Source organism: Protopterus annectens, chromosome 2.part1 (assembly GCF_019279795.1).
Source record: "Protopterus annectens isolate FY-2018-M chromosome 2.part1, PAN1.0, whole genome shotgun sequence".
In the NCBI taxonomy this organism is placed as follows: Eukaryota; Metazoa; Chordata; order Ceratodontiformes; family Protopteridae; genus Protopterus; species Protopterus annectens.
This window is the reverse complement of record NC_056729.1, coordinates 829,100,565-829,126,297: the sequence shown is the minus strand read 5'-3', so window position 1 is coordinate 829,126,297 and position 25,733 is coordinate 829,100,565.

Here is a 25,733-nt window from a genome sequence, read left to right as displayed (position 1 = left end):
ACTTACACACTGGGGTATGCAAATGAGGGGAGTTATACTGAATCACATATTTCCTTAAAGTGTCAGCTTGTGCCTAACCGTATAGGTACATCAATACAACAGTGGAACTCAAAGAGCTGGATGACTTCATAAGGGGGTGTGTCATGCTTGCTGTAACCTCACTGGAGCTCTGTGGCCAGTGTTTGCCCTTAGCTGAGCACAGTTAAGGAAGGGGGTGTGTCAGATGTGGTTGAGCACTGTGTACATAGCCTAAATGGGTATGTGTGCCATACACCAGGTTTTAAACATAAACAGAAAAAAAAGAACAAATAGAAGCACTGTTTACATTTCAGCACTGGGTATGTGCGGTGCACCTCAGGGCTTAAATAGGGAGGAAGTGGGAAAGGGAAACAGAAGTAGGAAGGTAATCAAGGAGAACTAGCATAGCTGATAGGTGGAATGTATCAGAATCAGCCAATTACACATGCAGCAGCCCGGCACACTACTATAACCTATGCAAACACCTTTCAGACTGTTTTTTTCCCACAAACTCTACACCACCGGTGTACACAGATGGGGGATTTTTAACTGGCAAAACTAACTAAGAATCTTAAAGGCTGCTGCTGCTTTAATCCATCAATATGTGCTAGAGACTGAAGGTGGTGAGGGGCACAGTGCTGACAACCGACCCATGGTGAAGAGGAGGAGAAGAGTGTACAGACACAGGTTAACTTCCCAGGGCCTACATGAGCTGGAGATAGTGGAGCGTTATAAGGTGGACAGAGACAATCTACAGCAAATCATTGAGCTGTGCCAGCCAAGCATCACACACAGAACTAACAGTGGGGAACCCATACTAGTGGATATCAAGGTATGTGTAGGCTTAAGAATACTGGCCACAGGTACCTTCCAAAGACCAACTGAGGATATCATGGGGGTCTCACAGTCATTAGCATCCAGGGTACTCCATCAGTTCCTATATGCCATGTCAGCACATGCAAGTGAGCACATATATTTCCCTAGCAGCCGTAAGGCATTGACCAGAAGTGTGCGTCTCTTCCACCATATAGCAGAATACCCTGAGGTAGTTGGTGCTATAGACTGCACGCATATACACATCAAAGCACCACCTGGTGAGCAGGGTAGGGTCTACTTAAACCACAAGGACTTCCCCTCCATCAACTGCCAGGTCTTGTGTAATGTCCAGGGCATTATCATGAATGTGTGTGCTGGCAGCCCTGGAAGCTATCACAACTCCCACATCTGGCATTGCTCACAGCTGTATCCGAGGTTTGCCGGGGGGGACATACCATATGGCCATCTAGTGGGGGATGCTGGCTATGCACTAGAGCTGTGGCTGATGACATCCATCAGAAATGCACACACACCCGAACAAGAACACCATAATGAGGCACACACACAAGCCAGGATCATTGTAGAGCATGTGTTTGGGATGTTCAAGTCACAGTTCTGCTGTCTTGACATATCTAGTGGAGCCTTGCAGTACTCTCCATCTACATGTACACAAGTGTTCATAGTTTGTGCCATGTTACACAATATCATCCTGCAGAAACACCTGCAAACAGGAACAGCACGGGGCAGGGTCACACAGCCGCCCACCATTGCCAAGGCCAGCACAGGCATAGAAGGACTCAGAGGAGGAACTTCCTAAGCCTGCCCCTGTAGGCAGAAGGAGGCATGCCCAGTATGCCCAGGCCTTGGCAAAGAGGCAATGCATAGCACACATACTGACACTGTAGGGACCCAGGGACTGATACCTCTCTCTGACTCACACATACAGGAAAAGGGATGCCAAACATAACACTACCTGTGCTTTATCATGTATAGGGAGTGTACAATGTGCATCTGACAGTCAGCCCTCCAGCACTGTCCTCAGTACTGGTCCAGTAACAAGGTAAGTCACCCTTCATATCAATTATTGAATGGAGTAGTATGTTCTGTTAGTTGTTTGTATGGTATGGATGCCAGCATGCAAGGGAATTGTGTGGCTAAATGAGATAGCAGCAGACAGCTCACAGATATATGGGACAGCAGGAAATCCATAACAAATACTGGTGTCAACATACTAGGCAGTACTACACAAGGTGACAACTCCCACCACAGTACATGTGATAGCCCAAATAACTGTGGGTGTCAATAGGTTACAGCGATGGATGTCAATGAGGGTCACATACCCACCACCAGCCTCACCCAGCAGGACAGGTGTAGATGACCATAAAAAAAGGCCTGGCTAAAGCCCACAAATTATGGCAATGGTTTACAGCCCCCTTCAGACCTACACACATATACTACAACTGGTCTGGCAGTTGCATTTTAGTTCTGAAGGGTAAGACGTCTGAAACTGAAATTCATGTCATTAAACTGTAACATATGTAATCTACTGATATGCCTCTTTTCTGCATGAGAGGTCACAATACAATATGAAATGGAAGCCACCAGAGTAACCAAAATACCAGCACAGTCATTGCAAATGTTTAAAGTCCTCAGGTGTGCAGTCCCCTCCCCACAATCCCATGTAGAAATGCAGTAACATGTAAGTTTGAGGAGCAATATCTCTGGAGCACAGACTGCCAGAGCTGTCCCAATCTATATTGTTGCATGTGTACAATATGCACGAGTCAGGGTGGTAAGTTTGTTGTGTGTTTAATATTGCCTGGAAGTGGTCAGCATGTGGTCCTGGATGGTTGTGTCTCAGTGGCCTAGTTACAGTACAGTGTTCGACAGGGCCATGTTACAACAACTGCAGTGCCAGCCACACTGCTTCTCAGCTTCACCTATGTCAGCAGTTGTACATATTCACTGTCCAGATGTCAGTATCTGTCACTGTTGGAAGGCTGGACATGCCATGAATGGCAGCCCATACATAGAAACAGTACACAGGTGGAAGTAACCTACACAGAGTGCATATAAAATAACTGTCAACTGCACATAACTTTGGAATTATACATAGAGGTTAGCATCACATTAGTTGTCCCTCTAGTATAGAATACTGGTAGTCCGGGCAATCACTGGCAGACCACAAAAGGCACAGTTAAAAAGTAATGACAGGCTGCCCATGTTCACACACAAGGCAGCATAAGGGGAATGTCCCAGCTATATCTGTGAGTCAGTACCAGTAGCTTCCATATCACACATGCAGCCAGCTCTCCCCACCATCAGCCACATTTTTATAACAGGTCATATCCTTGCTGTAGGGAATGAGTACAGCATATGCCCATCTCTGTATATGAATACATACATGATGCTGCATTCTGAATAGGTGTCCCATGCAAGTGTGTCCCTAGCTGTAAGCAGCAACCTGACCACATCCAGGCTCGTGGATCAGTATGAACAGGAAGGATTGACAGGAACACCTCAACTACTTACCACTGTCACCCCAGGGTAATCCACTGGTTTGCATCCTGGGAAGATGTGAGTGACAGAATGCACTGGCCTGCTACAGATGGCCTGCAGCACTTTCAAATGGCCTACAGTCCTCTGGCAAAGGCACATACCTCACCCATAGTGCCAATGTACAGAATGCCAGTGGGTCCTAACTAACAACCTAATACAGTAAACAGAAAACAAATGCAAAGCCATGTTGACAAATGCCAGTAGCATGCCCCCCATGTCTTACTGCAAGAACTGTGGACCAGGCTATAACTACTACTGGGATAAAGGCCCAACTATAGGGATACCTCTGAGATATTGCTTTCATAATGTTAGGAAGAGGAGAGCATAACAGAGGGGTGTAGAAGCATGGATGTCATGGATTGTTTTTAGTCTGAAACTCTAATGTCTGCCCATACTACCCCCTGACTGCAAACCCATGAATGAATAGCCACAAAACTGCTTGTAAACCACAATGTGAAGGTAAACTGACCAGATATATTAGTCCTGTCTCTGGATAAGCTGGGTGTATCTGCACAGCTGAGAGGTATGGCCACAGCAGGATATGGCCATTCTATTAAGTTGCGAAAAGCACAAGAAGGGGATCCCCAGCCAGGATACTACCAAGGTGCTGGACTATTTACACAGAAACAGCAGTCTATTGTCTGTAGCTACCCCTCCACAATGGCAGGAGTGTGCCAGAATGTGTAGTGTATGCCTCAGAATATTGGTTACAGCTTCATTCATCTTGTAATTCCCTGGTAAATAACTCTGAGCAAAGAATGATAACTGTCAGTAGTTGATGACATGACACATCACATTGTAAAACAGAACATATGTCAGAAAATCTATGCTACAATCAGCAATGTTACACAAGCAGCACAGACAGCAATAGTTACAGTAGCCCCCGATATGTTCCGCCCATTGTGTCTCGATATTGGCAACCTGTCTACAGATATCCTGCAGAAACAGGGTGCTAGGTGTAGCTGTAGCACACAAAACCCTGAACTGGAGTCCAACTCTCCCTGGAATGGATGCACACGCTCAGCATAGAAGGTCATACTGGGCATGCTCCTACACTTAGAGAAATGAAGAGAAATGAAGCCCATGTCTGACAAGACAGTGGACTATAGTTATCTGTTATTCACAGATGTATGTGTACATACACCAAATTGTACACCATTCATACTTCACACACACACACACACACACACACACACACACACACACACACACACACACACACACACACAGACAGACACACACACATATTAGATAGGAATACTCATACATATCTAAGGCTAACATAATATAATATGTCAAACATACACACAGAGAGATGTGGGGAAGTGAGACAAAGACAGCGACAGAGAGAATCCCATTATGAGTCCTTTCCCATTGGCCTATATCACATGATGTGCTGATGTCATTCACTGTAGAAATTACTTTTGTTAGCCCTCAGCACTATAGTGTCAGTGGTGCTTGTGATAACTGTATAACACTATAGTACAAATAAGTATTCATGTAGTATTTGTAACCTTAGTCCTGTCAAATGTAAAGTTGTGTGTGTGTGTGTGTGTGTGTGTGTGTGTGTGTGTGTGTGTGTGTGTGTGTGTGTGTGTGTGTGTGTGTGTGTGTGTGTTTCTAGATGAATGAGTTTGAGGTCATTCACACTCATTACACTCCCCATTGTCCTACTTTAGCAAACCTCCTGATGTCAGTCACCCTGAAATAACCCTTTATGCAGCTTGCAGCCCTGTAAGCTCTGTGGTGCTTGCAATAACTGTGTAATGCTATAATGTAGAAAACTAGTTAGGTAGGAGTTCTAATCCCAGTCCTGATAACTGTAAAAATGTGTGTGTGTGTGTCTTTGTAAAAAGATGATTTTGAGGCCATTTGTACTCACCACACTTACCTTACCACTCCTTTATCACTGCTGCTGATGTCACTCACCTTCAAAAATACCTTTGGACACCTCTCTAGCATATAAGCTCTGTGGCATATGTAATAACTGCATAATACTATAGTGTAGCAAACAAGTTAGGTAACAGATCTAATTCTAGTCCTGGCAATGTCGGTGTTTCTGTGAAGGAGTGTGTGTGTGCCTTTGTAAATATATGATTTTGAGGCTATTCACACTCACTACACTTCTCTTACCCCTCCTTTATCACTGCTGCTGATGTCACTCACCTTCAAAGATACTTTTGGACAGCTCTCCACTATATAAGCTCTGTGGCACTTGCAGTAACTGTGTAATACTATAGTGTAGCAAACTAGTTAGGTAACAGTTCTAATCTTGGTCCTGGCAACTGTTAAAATGTATGTGTTTGTGTGAGAGAGTGTGTCTATCTTTGTAGAGACATGATTTTGAAGCCATTCATTGGGGGAGTAACAGGATTCATTGGGAGTTGGTTTTGCTAACTTATTATATTGATGACCTAGTACACTTCCCTTACCCCTCCTTTAGCACCTCTGCTGATGTCACTCACCTTCGAAGATACCTTTGGACAGCTATCAAACATATAAGCTTTGCGGCACTCGCAATAACTGCATAATACTATAGTGTAGCAAACTAGTTAGGTAACAGTTCTAATCCTGCTCCTGGCAACTTTGAAAATATGTGTTTTTATGTGAAGGAGGGTGTGTGTCTTTGTAAAGACATAATTTTGAAGCCATTCACACTCACTTCACTTCCCTTAACCCTCCTTTAGCACTGCTGCTGAAGTCAACCACCTTCAAAGTTACCTTTCGAGAACTGTCCAATATGTAAGCTCTGTGGTGCTTCTGATAACTGTGAAATACCATAGTGTGAAACACTATTTAGGCAGGAGTTTGAATGTCTGTACTGGCAAATGTAAAAGTGTGTCTGTGAGTGTGTGTATATCTGAATGTTGAAGTATTTTGTGTCCATACACAGCCAGTACATTTCAAAGTGTAATACTTTAAAACCGCTGATGATGTCACTCACCTCAGAAGTATGTTTGGTGACTGCTCTACCTCTAAGCTCCGTGGCACATGTGATAAATGCTTAATAATGTAGTAGCAATAGCTGCATAGGTAGAGGTTTGAATCTCACTCCTGGCAAGTGTGTGTGCATGTATATATATATATATATATATATATATATATATATATATATATATATATATATATGTGTTTTTACCTTAAAGGTTTTGGCCCAATTTACACCCAGAACACTTCTCAGTGCCCTGCTTTAGCAGTCCTACAGATATCATTAACCTTAAAAGTACCTGTTGGCAACCCCAAACCATTTAAGGTTAGTGGTGTGTGTGGTGAATGTATAACATAATGATCTGAAAACATATTTCGTAAGAGGTTTGAACCTCACAACTGGCAAATGTAAATGTGTGTAGGGTAAAGTATTTTATGAAATCTCTCAACCACTACATCACTCAATGCCAGTATTTACAAGGGCTGGTGAGGTTCCCTACCTTAGAAGTACCTTGGGACAGCTTCTACCCTATAAGCTCCATTGTGCTTGTGATAAATGTATGACACTGTAGTAGCAATACATGGATAGTTGGGGGTTCAAAGCTCAGTACTGGCAAGTGTGTGTGTGTGTGTGTGTGTGTGTGTGTGTGTGTGTGTGTGTGTGTGTCTGACATTAGTATCCTGTGTGGGTGATGGTGTAATTTTGCAGTAACAGCATTCATTGGGGGAGTAACAGGATTCATTGGGAGTTGGTTTTGCTAACTTATTATATTGATGACCTAGTATATGTCCCAATGTTGAAATTACAAGGCCAACAACTGTCAAACACCATATTGGTTGGTGTAGACAATCCACAGCCCTAAATGTGGAGTGCCATGTGCAATCACTATGTGACAGTATGGAATAATTAACAATATAGGCAACCCTTATAATACTCAGACCATGCTCCACAAAGGAATCATACATAAACACATTTGGCTAGGCATCAACCACTATATCAGTAGTTCTCCCGCAAACTGCCTCACAGATAGTACCAACGGTGTGATTGCAGTGGGCTCCTTGTCAAACTGATGACCAGACATGACTGGTGTCACACAGGTTATGGACCCATGTCCTCTCATGCTTGGGATCTACCATTCTGAGGTGCAGGAGAACACAAAGGTACCCTGGCTGGAAATGTTTGCATACAACAGTAAGGTAGGTGGCAGTATTCCCAATCCATGTGATGTTGACATCATGCAGAAAAGGCTACTTGACATATATGACTGTTTTCCAAAACCTGGACATAACCTCAATGCCAAGAGATGTGCTGCCATTACCTTTGGGAACACCATGGCTCACATGAAGTAATACATTGGTGGTTGTCCACTGAACAGTGACATTGTTATAACAGAATGTGGAACACAGGTTGACAGTCAGCTGCTTGTTGACCACAACACTGCCATTGACATCAGAAAGTACATTGATGTGTAACATCTCCTGACTAAGTGTGTGTTATCCAGCAAGTAAAATGACATGGTCAACCTGTACCATCCCCTCAGTAGCCCAATCAATGTGCACAGTGGCGCTTTTGCCATGTTCCCCACTGGACACCTGCAAACAACTGTAGAGTCTGCAAACGTACCCCACAAAGGGAATACCATGCCTTATACACATGCCCTGTATGGACAGACTCCAACAACTCTAATGAATCTCCGCATCATACTGTCTATGTAGGTGCAATCTCTACCTCAGTTACACAGCCATGTCTCACCAAACTAGGTCAGGAATGCTACATCTGAAGATACCAATCTGTCCACACAACATGCCCCAGAGACCTCAAGCACACTTCCACACTTCAATGGACATGCATGTGGGACAGGTGCACAACCTAGATACTGTCCATGTTCTGGAATATAAAGCACATACATGTGAAGCACTGCACATCACTGGCCACCCAGAATAGATATCTGGAAGAGTGGATGGGGAATACGATACCCACGCCTGTGGACCACTACAGTGACTATACTCATGAGCCACAGTGGGGACTATTGTCATGTGGCCTGATGCCAGGGTATTCCCATGGGCTAGCCTTGTAGAGCCTTCAGGCCCATTCACCTACTACACACCTATGGAGCAATGAACCTATGGATCTCAGTACTGGCAAGTGTGTTTGTGTGTGTGTGTGTGTGTGTGTGTGTGTGTGTGTGTGTGTGTGTGTGTGTGTGTGTGTGTGTGTGTGTGTGTGTGTATGTGTGTGTGTAAATAGTAATCACAGTGTGTTGGGTTGATGAATATCTCCTGTGGCCATGGTTATTTGCAATCAGAGGTGTGTCCAAACCACAACACATACGATTCTCCACTCTACAACAGCTATTGTAAATCAACATATACCTATGTATAGCCCTCAGCCCTATAATCTGTGAGGCACATGCAATCACTGTGATACAGACCTGGGAAATCCATGCAGATTCAGCTGTATCCTGTATCCTGCCTAAGACATGGTGGAGGTGTTACCACACTGGCATACCCCTTGGCCTCAGTGTAGGGCCACATCCTGGTGACACATAGATGCCTAGAACAGGAACAGGATTCAGCATTCACTCAGCACTCCCCTTGTGGGGGTAGAGAGGGGTAAAGCTGGCACTGAATGTGTTGCCAAGACTGTGGCCAATATCTATTGTCTCAGGATAGGTATTAGCATTGTACAGTAACTCACAGCACTTGTGTTTAATGCTGTGGAGGCTGTTGATGTACCATATTCATCAAGGACTCCCACACCTCAAGACTGGTTGCAACGCACGATGCATCGGAGACCATCCAGGTGCAATTAACCATAGGCAAGACTGCTCTGCAAATTGTAGCATGTTACAGGCCACCCTCACAAACTCAGGAACCTCACATGGCCTTCCTGAAAACACTAGAGGGGATAAATGTATCACCAAACACCATCATACTAGGTGACTTCAACTACCCTAATATAGACTGGGAACACTACTCAAGCCCAAACACCCTAGCCCAAAAGTTCCTGGAATTCATAAACTCAAATGCCATGGAACAACTAGTTACCATCCCCACAAGAGGAGATAACATACTTGACCTCATCATCACGAACATGGGAGCACAATGTTCAACACCGAAGTATACCCCTCACTGGTGAGATAAGATCACAAACTAATCTCGCTGGAGGTCCTCATCCCTCCCCCACCTCAAATAAAAAAACCACAGTAAAGAACTTCGAAAAGCCGACTTCACACTTCTAAATACTAGTGTGGTCTCCTTTAAGGCCCCAGCAGTGGAAAACAGTACACATGCCGCTGAATCACTTACAAATGCCTTCTACCAGCACCTGCAGGACTGCATGGATAAGGCAATCCCAAGCAAACCAAAGACTCTTTGTACCAAAGGCAAGCGTCCAGTCTGGTGGACCCCAGCCATAAACAAACTCTACAACAAAAGGAGGAAGCTACTACAAGATAGAGCAAAATCCTTAAAAGGTAAGACACCCTTGATCACTATAAGTAAAAAACTAAGAGCTCTCATAAAATCATATAAAGCAAATTTTGAGAGAAAAATAGCTAAAGACTCAAAAGACAATCATAAGGCCTTCTTTAGCTATGTTAGAAACCTGGGAGGAAACTCCCAGATATGCTCAGAACTAGTTCAAAATGATGTGAAGATTACTGATCCTACGGACATTGCCAACATACTGGCTGACAGGTTCAGTGCAAACTTCTCCCCCCCCCCTTCCCCCCAAAAGGAGAGATATATATACCAAATGATTGCAGCCCCCCAAACATCTCCAACGCCCAAGTGAGAACTGCTCTCTCCAAAGCAAAAAACACAGCATCAATGGGACCTGATGGTGTCCCCGGCTGTGTGCTCCATGAACTCAATGAGGAATTAAACCCACAGCTAGGACAGCTGTTTAATCAGAGCCTTACCTCTGGATATGTACCCAGGGAGTGGCACACTCCAACTGTGGTCCCACTTCACAAAGGCGGTGCCTCCACCGACCCTGGAAATTACCGGCCCATTAGCTTGACAAGCCTTATCTGCAAAGCCATGGAGAGGATCATAATGGACCTCATAAATAAAGACATAGGGAATTTGCAGACTTTGGATCCAACCCAGTTTGGCTTTGTCAAAGGCAGATCATGCCTTTTAAACTTGGTTGACTTTTTCGAAACAGTCACCAAAGCCATTGATGAGGGAAAGGCAGTCCATACAGCCTACCTCGATCTGGCGAAGGCCTTGCACAATACCCCACTCGGGTATCATTGAAAAACTCATCAGCTTAAATATTAACCCATACATCACAAGATGGGTTGCAAACTGGCTGAGTGACAGAACCCACAGGGTCAGAGTTGCTGGCGCCATGTCAGACTCAAAGCCTGTCACAAGTGGTGTCCCACAGGGCTCAGTCCTAGGCCCACTCTTGTTTGGCATCTACTTCTCCGAAGTACAAGCAAACACAGGAGGGTTATGGCTGACAAAGTTTGCAGATGACTGCAAACTGGGCGCCATAGTAGAAAACACATCTGACACAGATATCCTTCAGAAGGGTCTCACAGAAGCGGATAACTGGTGCCAGAGCCATGGCCTAAAGTTAAATGCCAAAAAATGCATAGTCATACCCTTCGGAAAAACAAGGTTACCCCTAGCTACCAAATAGGTGGCAATCCACTGAGCACAGAAGAAGTTATCAGGGACCTGGGGACCCAGGTTGATAGTAGTCTGTCATTCGACACCCATGTAGCTAAAGTAGTTAGGAAGACCTTCTACATTGCCCACCTTATCATGAAGGGATTCTCATCTAGATCAAGGGAGGTCATTGTCTCCCTCTACTCATCACTCATCAGACCAATGATTGAGTACAATGCCCCATTGAATGTATCTGACCCGACACTTGCAGCAGCTGGAGAGGCCACAAAGTTCCTCACCAAAAGGATAAAGGGTCTCAAAATCTGTCCTATGCTGCCCGACTGAAAGAACTCCAGCTCTATTCAGTCGCTTAGCTTGCTCAGAGGTGACCTTTGCCTAACATACAAGGCCATGTCAAACCCAGATTTGATGAATATGCTTCACCTCAAAAATCTAGATCCATCAGAGCCACAAGGCGGAGACTTAAACCTCAACATGGCTATTAATAGGACGTGCTGGAGGGATAGATTCATCACCCAAAGACTCCCTATGCTGTGGAACAAAATCCCGGTATATGTGAGGCAGAGCACCTCGCTGGCCTTGTTCAAGAGAAATCTTGACCAATGGATGGGAGATCGCAGATATACCCCAGGGATTACCTCAGTGTCACTGCTCGACAGAGGCACAGCAAAATAATGGGTATAGTTCCCCATACTAAAGGGGTGGCGTAAGCCACAAAACTATGGGCTAGGCTTGTAAATGCCCTCGGGCAGATAGCCTAGTATGAACCTATGAACCTATGAACCTATCAAAGGCTGTTGTGATTGTTATCTGTGTCTGCTGCATATCTGCCTTCATAGATGCCTGTAAGGGATTCCATGAGGGATCCCACATTGTGTTTGTGGCTAATAAGGGAGTTCAACAGTCATGGGATACCACCTTTCTCTGCAATAGTGTCCTTCTTCTGTTGTACACTTTAATAATGGCAGGGGACCATCACATTGTCCCCCAGTGTTTGGAGGACAGTGTCTTGGTTCTGTTCTGTAGTAATGTACCTGTTTGTACATTGCATATGTGTATGATTCCACAGTCATGCAGCTATTTTCCATTTCCATGGGTGCAGTGAAGTCATCCACCCCTGTTTTTATGGCTGCAAAGTCAGCTTTGGACAGGTTTTGCAAGGTGGTTACCCTTGTGGGTAGTGTGGCTCACATGTTGAGTTCCATATTGATTATAGCCTGTGTGGATCTCACCATGCAGGGATTGACAACTGTGGATGAGCAACAGTCTCATATTTAAGTGGTCAACTCAGGTCAAGGTTGTTGCATCCTCTACTGGAGGTCAGTATGAGCCAGTCCAGTGCATTGGAAATGATGAATCCCAGGAAGTGTTGGGCCACTGTACTGGTGCTTGGCTACTTTACCCAGGTGGTGTAGGGGTAGTTGAAGTCTCATACTATGTCGATGTTGCATTGGAATCATAGTTGGCAGGATGTTGAGGAATGTGCATTGGCAGTCTAGGGAAATAATGTGGACCCTTAGCAGGCTATGGCCTGGATTGCACTATTACCCCAAGGCAGTTGTACTGGATGTATCTCCAATGCATTATGCTTGGATAGTAGTCTGGAGGTGTTCCCATCCATAATGAATATGGAGACAATACCACCCATGGAGGTGTGGTCAATATTTGGGGGCTGACAGCTGTGGAATGCATTATAGCCTGATACTGCAGGGCTGCTGTCTGCTGCTGTGAACCACCTCTCCATTGCAGCAGACATGTTAATGTCCTCCACTCCAATGAGTGCTTTGAGTGACTACATCCTGACAGTTAGACGTCTACTGTTGAGCAGCATGACCCTCAGATTGCATACATGTCTAGCTGTTATGGTGGTAATTACATTAGGAACACTGCCTAATAAGATATCATAGGGGTGGTGAGACACTTAGCCAGTACCTGGAAACCCAGCACTGACAGATGTAGGACATGTGTGGCAAGTCATTGGATTCAGTCATGTCATCCTGAGCAGAGAGGTATTAGATTCCCTGAGAATGACACAAAACATGTAAGCCGATGTTGCAGTCAATCTGTTGATAGTACAGCAGCATCATTCTGGGTGATGGTAGTACACTGCTCAGGACTACTGTCACACCTGTCTGGACCATGTAATCGGAGAGTTCAACCATCTCTCTTGTCACATAGTCCAGGGAGGTGTGTCCCAGGTCATTCACACCAACATGGATACAGAGTGATAACCATAGTTGTTGTGGAGTGCCATGACTGGCTGTGTCATGTGTTGGATGCTGGCATGTGATAGATATTTGGCTGTTACCTGCTCCATATTCAACTTAGTGAGTGGGATATGTGTGTGCCTCAGTTGCCTTGAGTTACCCATGATCACTGTATTGTGCAAGGTGGTTAGCCTTAGGAACTTAGTTTGAGGGGCACACTGTGTAGGTTAAATATGTATCCATTGGCATGTGCCATGTTGTCGTGTCTGAGTGGGTGTCTGTATGGCTGGTCTGTGATTTTGGGTGAATATCCATTGAGTGCCTCTGTGAAGGTGGGTGTGTGGCTTTTCACTGAATGTCATGGTTGTCAAAGTAGATTTCATGGTGAGCTATGTGTTTCACATGGTGTGGTGCAGGTATTATTCTTGTCCTCTTGACCTGCTAGTCCAGTCTTTGCTGGAGAGTGCATATGTACTCATTGGGTGATATACGGGTAACTCTCACAGGTCTGAATGTTTGGAGTTTAGAGTGGAGGGTTGTCTGTGTACATGAGGCAGTTGCAACAGTGCATCAGAATTGACATGTGCACCAGGTTAATGGGTGAAAGCACATAAAACTGCCCTTCAATCATGCCAGGAGCGGTGGACATAACTAGTAAGTACTGGGGCTACTTCTGTGATGAACAAGTACTGCTGATGGCTCCCAGGTGTGGCATACTTCTTGATACAATAACCTGGTGAAGTGCCAAGCCATAATGCTATTTGAAGTGCAAGACAGAAAGAACTAGCAGGATGTAAAGGTGGAACTGAAGGCAGACTTTCTGCCACCTGTAATACTTTACCTCAGCTGTGCAGTTAGCAGCTTTGGCCATGTGAAAGTTCAGTAAGCTCTGTAGTGCATATGGTAACTGTGTAACACTATAGCAGACTTAACTAGGTAGGCGGGAGTTCTAATCCCAATACTGCCAAGTGTGCATGTGTAAGAATCATGTACTGTCTGGCTTATACCATTTTTGACTTGTGTACTACCCTTCACACTTCCCCTTGCTCCAACCTTGTAGTCCTGTTGATGTCATCCAGCTTAAAAGTGCATTTGAACTCTGTGAAAATGTATAAGCTCTGTGGTGCATCTGATAACTGTGTAGCACTATAGTAGATATAACTAGATAGGCAGGAGTTTTAATCTCCCTACTGGCAACTGTTTGGATGTGTGTTTGTATGAGAATCATGTAGTGTATGGGTTACACTATTTTTGACCTGTGTACTACCATTTACACTTCCCCTCCCTCCAATCTAGTAGTCCAGTTGATATCATTCACCTTAGAAGTACCTTTGGACTAGGTGTATATGTATAATCTCTATGGTGCATCTGATAACAGCATAGCACTTTAGTAGAAATAACTAGATAGGCAGGAGTCCTAATCTCCTTATTGGCAACTGTGTGAATGTGTGTGTGTGTTTGTGTGATAATCATGTAGTATGGGGGTACACCATTTTTTACCTCTGTACTACCCTTTACACTTCCCCTCACTCCATTCTAGTAGTCCTGATGATGTCATCCACCTTAGAAGTACATTTGGAGTAGGTGGAAATGTATAAGCTTTGTGGCATGTCTGATAAGTGCATAGCACTATAATAAAAAATACCTGGATAGGTAGGAGTTCTCATCTCACTGCTGGCAACTGTTTGTGTGTGTGAGGATCATGTCTTGTGTGGCTAATACCATTTTGATGTGTGTATCATACATGGCTGCTGACCACCTCCCACTGCCATAACTTTATATTCCATTTTACAGTCCTCTGTACAGATGTGTTTGGAATATCCAGATGTTTTTAACTTATATGCGGTCAAAAGTGGTTTGTGTTTTCGTTAACAATGCCCATGTATGTGATATTGTTACCAAATAGGCCACAGTGAGTGTACTGACACATATGGCAGCATGAGGTATCATACCTGACTGAAACTTCATGCTGATATGACGTCTGCCCCCCTCTCAGGTGACCAGCCTTGTAGGTGAAATACATGAGTCCAGATGCTTGGTTTTACAAGTGAACTGTTCATGTTATGAGTCACATTAAAGGCTGGAAGAGGTGTGGACTGACATATTGTGGTCCTAATTTGTACGTAACAGGAACACTTTGAATCTTAACAGGGGTGTGTACACAATTTATATCCACTGTATACCATTAATGTGTCGCACATGTCCCTACCTTAGGCTGTTTGCCCAGCCCATGTTGCTGGCCTCTGTCCAGATGTCTTGGCACTGACAAGTTATGAGGTATGCTACAGAAATGTTGAATTCACATCAGATAGGCCCCAGTGGTGACCACTGTACCCCACCACAAGTGAATGTACACATAAAGCAATATAGCTATTGCATAAAGCAATATAGCTATTACTGATAGTTGTGTGCATGGTAAATTGCATGCCCTTCACATGACTGGGGTATTGCCAGGCAACAACAGAACAATGTCATACTCACCAGCTAAAGGCTGCTATCCCATATGCAGACCAGAGGGTCCTAGGTAGTTGTGACAGGGAGGTATTGTCAGCAGACTCACATGTGGCCTTGGTACAGGATGGGTGCAGCATGTCTGCACATTTACAGTACTAACTCCAATAATACACTATGGTCTGTCCTCACCATAGATGTGCACCTCTGTGCAGTAGAAAACCCCATCCACAACTGCAATCGGACCTGACACATGGATGTGGATACAATACAGATACATGTATGTCTGATACATTAGGGTACTAATACAATACAGATACATGTATGTCTGATACATTACTGTGCTAATCCCCACTAGACCCTTACCTGCAAACTTGTCATCCAGTGTGTGTGTGTGTGTGTGTGTGTGTGTGTGTGTGTGTGTGTGTGTGTGTGTGTGTGTGTGTGTGTGTGCAACCCACCTCCACAATGCTTTCATCAGCTTAATGGCTTGTGCATTGGGCGGGTGCCCCAAGATTGGTGAGGAGCTCCTCGGTGGGTGTCAGTGGGGGCTAGATGGCTGGCCCCCACCTGTGGCTAGCCAGTCCCACACTACTGCAGCAGCCCATTGACGGGCATGGTGGATGAGGTCAGTGGCCCAATGCTGCACCTGCTCATATGTTCTGCTGTGCAGGCCAATATCATTTACCCCGTGGGCAGAGTGTTTCTCAGGGCGGTCCTCTCCCGTACATCTTCTGCTCTCCATCCAAATAACAGGGCTTAATGTTCAATCACATATTGGGTGATGATGTCAGTTTCTTCAACAGAGAATGTTGGTAGGCGAGCCCTCTACATGTTACCTGGAAGAAATAAAAAGGAAAAAAGTCACAGGACCTCATACCATTGTCACATTGCACATCAGCAGTGAGTATTACTTGCAAATAATTCAAACTACACCATAACCCTCCAATCTATCATGGCTATAGCAGTTTGCATTACACTCTTGGCCCTAAGCTGTCTTATTCCCCCCAATGTTGAACACTTCATTGCATAATCCTCTATTCTCCATTCATTTCTGTGTAGAGGGTTGACAGTGGCTATCTTCCATGTGGATGGTGTGTGGATGGTGGCAGGTCTGTGTTTCACAGTGGTGTGTGATGGAGCTGTGAGCACATGCCTGGGTTCATGTAGAAGGCAGTCAGTAATGTTATCATGCCCCATGGAGATTTACTGTTGTTGCCATCAGTAGGCAGTATGTACATGCTCACCATAGCTTAGGGGAGGTGTGTGATTCATGTGCATACTCCCCATACAACTGGGGTGGACAGGGTGGCAATGTGCCCACCTAACCTCTCTGATGCAGGTTGCCTATATCCATGGCATGTGTGTATGATTTGTGCTTTACCCCCAGTACAGGGTGAATTGTGTTGTTTCCTCTGAGAATGACAACATATATGGAGACACTGTTGCAACTGTCCTTGGTGGTGTGGATATGTCTGATTTGTAGTCATAGTCAGGCTTACAGGAAGTCACCTGTGAACTTACATGCTTGATCTGATAGAGGTGAACTTGCTTCCAAGTTGTTGCCTGCAGCTATGTGTCCCTGTACAGCCAATAAAAAACATATTATGTGGTTTGTGTATTGCTGCTGTCAAAAAGGGGGATTACTCTACCTGAGTTGAGGATAGTTATACAGGTCAGGTACAGCTGAGTCCATATAGCTACAGTGGATATAAAGGTTACACACCCCTGTTACAATGCCTGGTATTTATGCAATTGAAACATGCCACCACAATAATTATTTCAAAACAATTCCAGCCTTCAATGTGACCTATAGCCTGTACTATTCAATTGTAAACATAACAATCTGGTCTGTGAAAACATATGGAAATAATAATCAGTACCATAAGCCAGTTGAATGAGTGTGCACACCCTTAAACTGATATGTTGTGTATGTACCTCTTGAGATGGTTACATAATTCATTCATCTTGGTTTGGACTCTAACATCATGGCATATCTTCATGTGGCAATAGTTGCTCACCTTCCTAGAAACACCTTTGATCTTTTTTCAATGGAATTGTACAGGTTAGGGGTCACATTCAAGATGAGAAACATTATGAAATGATTTTATGTGGTCTGATTGTCATACAGCACATACAGCACACAGATCTGGAACTCCAACAGGGATGTGTACACTTGTGATATCCACTGTATATATGTGTTGATATAGCTGGTATTGGTAGGCATGGACAGCTGGTCATAACACAGTTGGACACTTCTCTGATTACTACCTGATAATCATGCCTACTATAGTACCCATATCAGTGTCAGAACATTGCAACAACCAGTACTTGTACACATTTATGTCTGTTGTATGCACTGGCACTGATATTACACACATGTGCAACATGCACAACCTATGTACTTGACTGCTTGAAACCCATGTGATTAGTTGTTTGCCTTCCAGCTGAACATATGCATGCATTTATGTGCTCAGGGGAAACCTGGTATACATTTCTGTTCTATGTTAGTATGGTACACTGTATTTACAGTCTTGCTGCTCAATCACACTTCTTAACCTGTTATAGCAGGATGTCTAGACACTGGCACACATAAATGGGTGACAAAAGGGACTGGAAGATGTCCAATAGTCATAAGTAGGTTATTATGTTACATTGTCATTGCTCACAGACTTGCCAATGGTTTGGGTGACATAACATGGGTATATGTGTATGTGACTACAGATATCAGTCAAAAATGTGCTTATTGTCCAGCAGAATACTGTACAGTTGAATGTTATTAATTCAATATATCACATGCAGTTCAACACACGTTTGCAACAGTATTTTACTATGCACATGCCCTATATAGGTCTCTTAGCTTTACAAGACAAACATGTGTCATACTCATATTCACAGGAAACATATGGATTTGGACAACATCCCATTAACTGGCCTAGCAGTGGCACAGTCACAACCGTTTGACAGACATCCCAGTGGTTGTCATATGTGAGCTGTCCTTTCCCAGGGTGTCAGGCTCCTGAACTGTGATCCTACCTCGCAACCTCTTAGAGCATCACATTTGGACAAAGTCTACAGTGATGGAGGGGGGTTTAATAGGGACAGACTTTAAATATTCATGTTAAAAACTTAGGTAGTATATAGAATGATACATTTTGCATTACTGTGAATATTCTTAAGAATGAGGAGTCTTAAACTCAAGTATTTGTCATTACTTGATGACTTCAATCAACAGCTATTTGCCAGAAGAGTACAGATTTCAGGAGGAACAGACAAAAAATTATGAAGTGAAAACATGGACATTATGTGAAGATCTGTACAGTTTAGAGCTATGGCTGTGATCTCTTGCACTGCAGAAAGGGCCAGATGCTATAGCCATAGCACCTGTTCAGAAGGACATTAGTACAGCAAGTCTTCTTGGGACATGTAATCCTCCAAATCATATTTCCCATTATTAAAGACCAAGTACTACATTCAATTACATGCTTACATGCTCCACCTACCTTTTTTATTTTCTTCTCTTTTCCAGTTTATGTTTTGTTTTCTCTCTCTCTCTGTGCACTACAGGGATAGAGCTGGTTTGAATAGGTGGCAGCATTGCTTTTGTAGGTGATGCTCATGACCAAGTGATGGCCTGTGCACCTATTGGTATTCCCTACTTGCTAATTGTATGCAGAGCAGCTGTGTAGTTCTTCCAAAAGCCAATGTCATGGCAACAGACTCATATAGTTGACTACGCCATGTGGGCATTGGCCCTTTCCCTTACTTGTGAAGAAGACATCCTGGAGTTGCGTGAGCTACTACCTCTTACAACAAGACTTGTGGAGACAAGCCAACTAAATGTTGGAGAAGGTTCAAGACTTAGGGGCAGAATGTGAGTATTGCTGTTATATGTTTGGAATACTGCTAGTTTAACAGGGTTTATCTGCACATGCTACTTCTGCATGGGCTTCAGTCTGACAAAGTTCTGTCTCTACATAGCTCTCAACTGTAGGGCTATCCACATAATGGCCACAGGTTAGCCTTTTATATTTGGTCTGTTCCCCAGACAGGTGTTGTCCTTAGCAAATCAGTAGCATAATCTGGTGATTGAAATCTGTAAATGCTAACATCCATTTGTTTTTCTGACTTTATATCCCTCAGAAAAGATATGTTATAACAAACCCTGAAACACCAGCAACTTTCTTAGCGTATATTTCAAGTATGGTAATGTATTTGCGCCTCTGTCCACCAATTATGTCAGGCTTTGTCCAGATGTCATACAGTAGGAGGCTGATAGGTATAATGATCTATCATTATTTAGTGCTGTCATTCCTGTTGGGGGGAATGGCTGGAAAACATGTTGAAGTCTGCACATTCAAGAGGTTGGTGTATAGAGAATGCTCGTAGAGGCACTTGTAAAATATTTTGTGTGGGGGAGAGTAACCCATGTTTCAAAACTAGGCTGTTAGAACATGTTAGACATATTACTGAAAAGAAAGATGACAGTTCTGTAGCCCTACATTTGAATAAATCTCCCTATGGGGATAGTAGTGGGTTCCAAGGTACTGTTTTGGAAAATGTCTGTTCCTCAGTTTGATGAAACATTCATAAAAGGACAATGGTTATGTACAGACTCAATGTATTAATATTAAATGTGATAATTTATCCCTTATGGAATTAAATGAGGAGTGTAATTGGAGGCTGTGTATTTAATTGTGTGATTAAGTATTAATTGTTTTTTGTGATTAAGGCAAGTATTTGCTGTAATGTTTTAGTCCTTGAAGGCTTTGGCCAAGACATCAGAGGATAATAAACATGTGTAAATTACTGGCTGGATGTATTTCTATTTTCTACCAGACCTTTTAGTTGTTTTGCTACGAGTTTGTTATGTGGCTGGCCATTGTGTATGGATTATCATGATTTTGTAGCAGTGTACTGTTCACTTATTTATTTGGCTGTGCGGGGGGGGGGGGAGATGTGAGTGCCATGGGTCCTTTCGTATCCAACTGTGCATGCTGGCCAGTTATGGGTGGTCGATCTGCAGCATATGTTTTTATGGGCATGTTGGGACATGTATATATATATATATATATATATATATATATATATATATATATATATATATATATATATATACATATATATACATATACATACACCTCAGTATTTAGTGGTAATATATGTATATATTTTTATACACATATATGTATCTCCATACATTTCTATCTCTCTCACTATGCATATGTTTCATTTCAGATATATATATATATATTTGTAGATACCAATCCTTCCTGATTGCACAGTGTCTCATCCCTACTGTAAACTGGATGTAAGGAAGAATATGTTTGAGAAAACATCCTAAAACCATCCAGTTGTGGTGGCTTACTGGTAAATTGGTTTGACAATGGTGTGGAGGGTCCTTGGTTTAAGACTTCCAAGGACTGTTTATTTCATTGCTAGGCAGAGCAAGGACTGTTGGATACAGAGTGATTAAGGCAGCTTTAAGTGGGTTTGTGTGACAGTAAGCGGTGCTAATGTAAGGTTAAATGAATAGGCATTTATACTGTGCAGGCTTTGCTTACCAGTGCACAAATCTGCTTAGCATTTACATTTAAGCAATGCTGAAACCTGCTAAGCATTGTGCAGCCCTGGTAACCAGTGATCACATTTCAGTCTGATAAAAAAGCAGGGTAATGACATCATTAATAAGTGTATTTAATTTCCTGTACATATACTTCTATGTGCTGTCATTACAGTAGGAAGGGGTGTGACTATACTGTATGGGACATCTGGGTATACATGGCTAGTACCACAATCATTTTTCTTTATATTTGTTTCATACATGGGCAGTATCCCAAGTTTTATACAGTCACACCTGCATGTTGCACCAGCTACAGTGCACTGGTTGATAAAAATAATTTAACACATATTGTATCATTACATTAGTACTTTTAACAGTGCTTTTCCAAGTAAAAGTAGATTTCAAATTGTAGTACTAGAACCATACACCCCTGCATGCAAAGCTAGGAGTCTGAGTATTGCTATCTTGTTCTTGGTGTTTGAGCTGCATGTTTTTATGTATCTGTATTGGATATTGATCTGATATTTTGATATTAACTGTTGACTACTATGTTTTCTGGACATGTCATTGAGGACTGCTTTCATGCAGTAATGGCATATCTTTCAGTTTCAGACTTATATCTTTCAAAACATTCATCATAATGCACAACCTGTTGGCTATCTAGTTTCTGTCTGTCCTCTGTACAGATGTGCAGATGTCAGGTATTACTAAGGCCATACCACTACGTAGGTGCCCACATATTATTGTGCTTTGGGCCTGGACACTGCTGCTAGTTCCGACATATGGGACATTCCTTAATGTGGGCCTTGCCCCTTTTCCTTGTGTGAGTGAGGGACATTATAGTGGTGGTTGGCTACTGATTCACATACAGTAGTTAGCAATATGTCACAGGACAGGTAGAGACAGCCAAGCAACATGGTGGAGATATCCCAAGATTTGTGAACAAATTCTATGTCATCAGTGTTGTTATACACATGGTGGATAGATAGGTTGACAGGGTTTGTGTGGACATGCATTTAGTGAGTGACTTCACGACTGACAGTGATATGTCTCTGATATACCCCTCCAAGGGAACACTGTCCACAGACTGGCCACATGTATGCCTGTTCTGTTTTGTCTGTTCCTCAGACAGTTGGTGTCCTTGGTAAAACAGTCGTGGACTCTGGGGAATGTAATCAGTAAATAATTACATCTATTGGTATTACCGACACCATATTCCTCATAAAGGATGTTACAACACACCCAGTAACATCTGCAACTGTCTCAATGTATGACAGCAATATGTCCAGTCTACTCCTGTGTTTGTGCCTCTGTCCCCATATGATGTCAGGCTTTGTCCAGATGGCAGTGAGGTGCAGACATATTTATTATCATTATTTCTTGACTTCATTCCTGCTACCATCCCAGTGATGTAGTAGACCCACAGACATGTTAGGGAAGAGGCCATAGATATGAGTCCTGAGCCTGTACATTCTGAGGTGAACTGTACATGTGAGAGGCCTGTGTATGTCTGGCCATTGTTAGACTGACAGGACTGTGTACACGTCATGTGTACATGTTATTCTATGTATGGAGGGGGGTGGATGTAAGTGTTATGGCTCCTTCTTTATCTGACTGTGCATGGTGCTCCAGTTTCTGCTGATCTATTGGCTGTATGTGTATGCAGGGGCAGACTGAGATATGTCTTGTACCAAACTCAGGAGTCAGACTACACTGAGAATTCGGACTGTATATATAGGGCTAGTGTGTGAGTGGCAAACAATGATGTATTTCTTCACACAGTCTGTATACTCTACTGTTCACGTGACTTACAGGTATGTGACTGTGACTGTGGTGATATTGGTTGTGGGTATGCACTTTCACACTGGTGTCTGTTTGTCACTGCTTTAACATCCCCATAGTGCCTGATATATTTGTGAATACATGTGTAATTACCCATAGTAGCACATTTCCTAATTCGATTACTTGTGTTATTTCACTAAATATATGTTAGAGCACACAGGAGTGTGTTACTATAGCAACTGTGTTAGCTTATCTACACCAGTACTTCAGATACATCCCCATTTTCATGGCTCCCACCCACCACTTTGTCAGCATTTGTCCAGATTCATTGCAGAAAGGGGTTCTGAGCATACCTGTCAACTGGCTGGATTGTTGCTGGATGTCCAGGTTTATTGCTCATATTTCTGGTATGTTTTACAGATTATTATCATTTCTCTGGTAAATCACTGTAATGATATGATTGTTTTCAGAAAATGAGGACATACATTTCATTTGCCTACCTCACATCCATCAGAATATGTATGCTGAAACAAACTGTGTCAGTCTGTCAAGAAGAGTACAGGGGGCAATGACCTCTTCCTTTCTGGATGCTAATGCGTTAGTACTGAGATGTGCCACATAGAAGGACTTTGTGGCCACAGTGGCAATGTGGTGGCCAAGATATATTGCTGGCAACCTGTATACCCAGATCTCTTATAACGGCTTCTTTGTTCAGGGGACTTCCATCAATGTGGTGATTCATGGGAACAAATCACATGAATCATGGTTCCACAAAGGGGATGACAACACATTTTCTGACATTGAGCTTAAGACCATGGCTCTGACACCAGTCATTGGTATCAGTGAGGCCTTTCAGTAGGATGCCAGCATCACTTGGGTAATTAATAATAGCTCCCAATTTGAAATTGTCTGCAATGTTTGTCAGCTAGAGTCCCCTCATGTTTGCATGGACTTTAGAGATGTTGATACCAAACATGAGAGGACACAGGACAGAACCCTGTGGGACTCCAATTATGACTACTCAGCAGTCTGACTTGGAGTCAGCTATTCCAACACTGTGAGTCCTATCTGTGACCCAGTTTGCAACCCACCTAGTGATATAGGGGTGGATGCCTAGCTTAGTGTGTTTTTGCATGATTCCTGAGTGGAGAATGTTATCAATGGATTTGTCCAGATCAAGGTAGGCTGTATGTGCCACCTTGCCTTCATCCACAGCTGAGGTGACTGACTCCAAGAAGCTGACCAGGTTGATTGAGCAGGTTTGACCTACCCTTCAGAAAAGTAAACTTTGTGGGATCCTGAGTCTGCAGATTCCCATATCCCTGTGTATTAGGTGCATGATGATGCATTCCATAGGTTTGCATAACAGACTTGTCAGGCAGTAGGGGCAGTATTTCCCAGGGTCTGTAATTGCACCTCGTTTGTGGAGAGGGGTGACTGTAGCAGTGCACACTTCAGTGGGAACAAAGGCTGAGGTGAGGCTGTGCTTGAACACGGCACACAGGTGAGGTGCCAGGTCACTCTATAATTCATGTAGAACACAGCCAGGCATGTTGTCAGGTCCCATAGAAGCTGTATCCTTGGCCTTGGTCATTAGTGTTTTAACCTGTGCAGCAGTAATACTGGGTGCCTGGCAGTGTACTGGTATTGTCATTGGTCCTTTGGGGGGGGGTACAGTTTGCACTCAATATGTCAGCCATTATATTGGCAATATTTTCTGGCTCAGTCTAGGAGGTACCATTGTCTAGTAGCACAGAAGAAATCTTGGTATTGCCATGGAGATTCTTTACATAACTGTGTGAGGCCATGTGGTTGTCTTTACTATGTGCTCCAATTTTTTTTTCACAGCTAACTTTGTAGTATTTGATGAGGGATCTCAACTTGTAACTGAGGCCGATAAGGGATTTTTTTCCAGTCTTGGGACTTCACCTTATTCCATATCAGTTCCCTCCTTCTGTTATACAGCTTCTTTATGGCTGGGGGCTACCAGATTGGCTTCCTTTTTTTGGAAGTAAGGGTCCTGGTTCTATTGAGTATGGCGGTATCCATGCATTTGTGTATGTGTTCATAGTACATTTTTGTTTGTTTCAGCAGTCACACAACTAGTCTCCATTTGCATGGCTGCTGTGAGGTTAGCCACCTCTGTTTTTAGTAGGCCATAGTTAGGTTTTGAAAGGCTTTTCGTGGTGGATACTTGTGCAGAGGGGCTGGGATGGCAGTAGATTGGCAAAGGTGATTAATTTGTGTTCATATATAACAAGGAGTTGACTATTGATGTACAGCAACAGTCGCCCATGTTAGCAAGGACCAGGTCGATGTGATGGGCATGTGCATCAGTACATGAGTAGCTTTCCCAGTTAATGGTGGGGTAGTTGACGTCAACCAGTATGAGAGTGTTAGGTTGGACACTAATATTCTCCAGGGTGTTTAGGGACATGGAGTGTAAGTCATGGGGTATGTTTGGAGACATATAGCTGGTTACAACCTGAACCACTGTCTTACCCAATGTTAGCTACACCTGCAGGATCTGTAATGCATAATGTTGGCCTACCACTCTGGAGGTGTGTGCATCCTTAATGAATATGGAAATACCACCACCTTTGGAGCTTCAGTCCAAGTTCTGCAAACAAAAGGTGTGGAATGTGTTATAGGCTGGTAGTGATGGGGTGCTTCCTGTTGCCTTTAACCAGGTCTCTGTTACAGCACAGATGACATTGTTTCCCATTTTAAGGAATACTTCCAGTAGTGTGCAGCAGCATGACCCT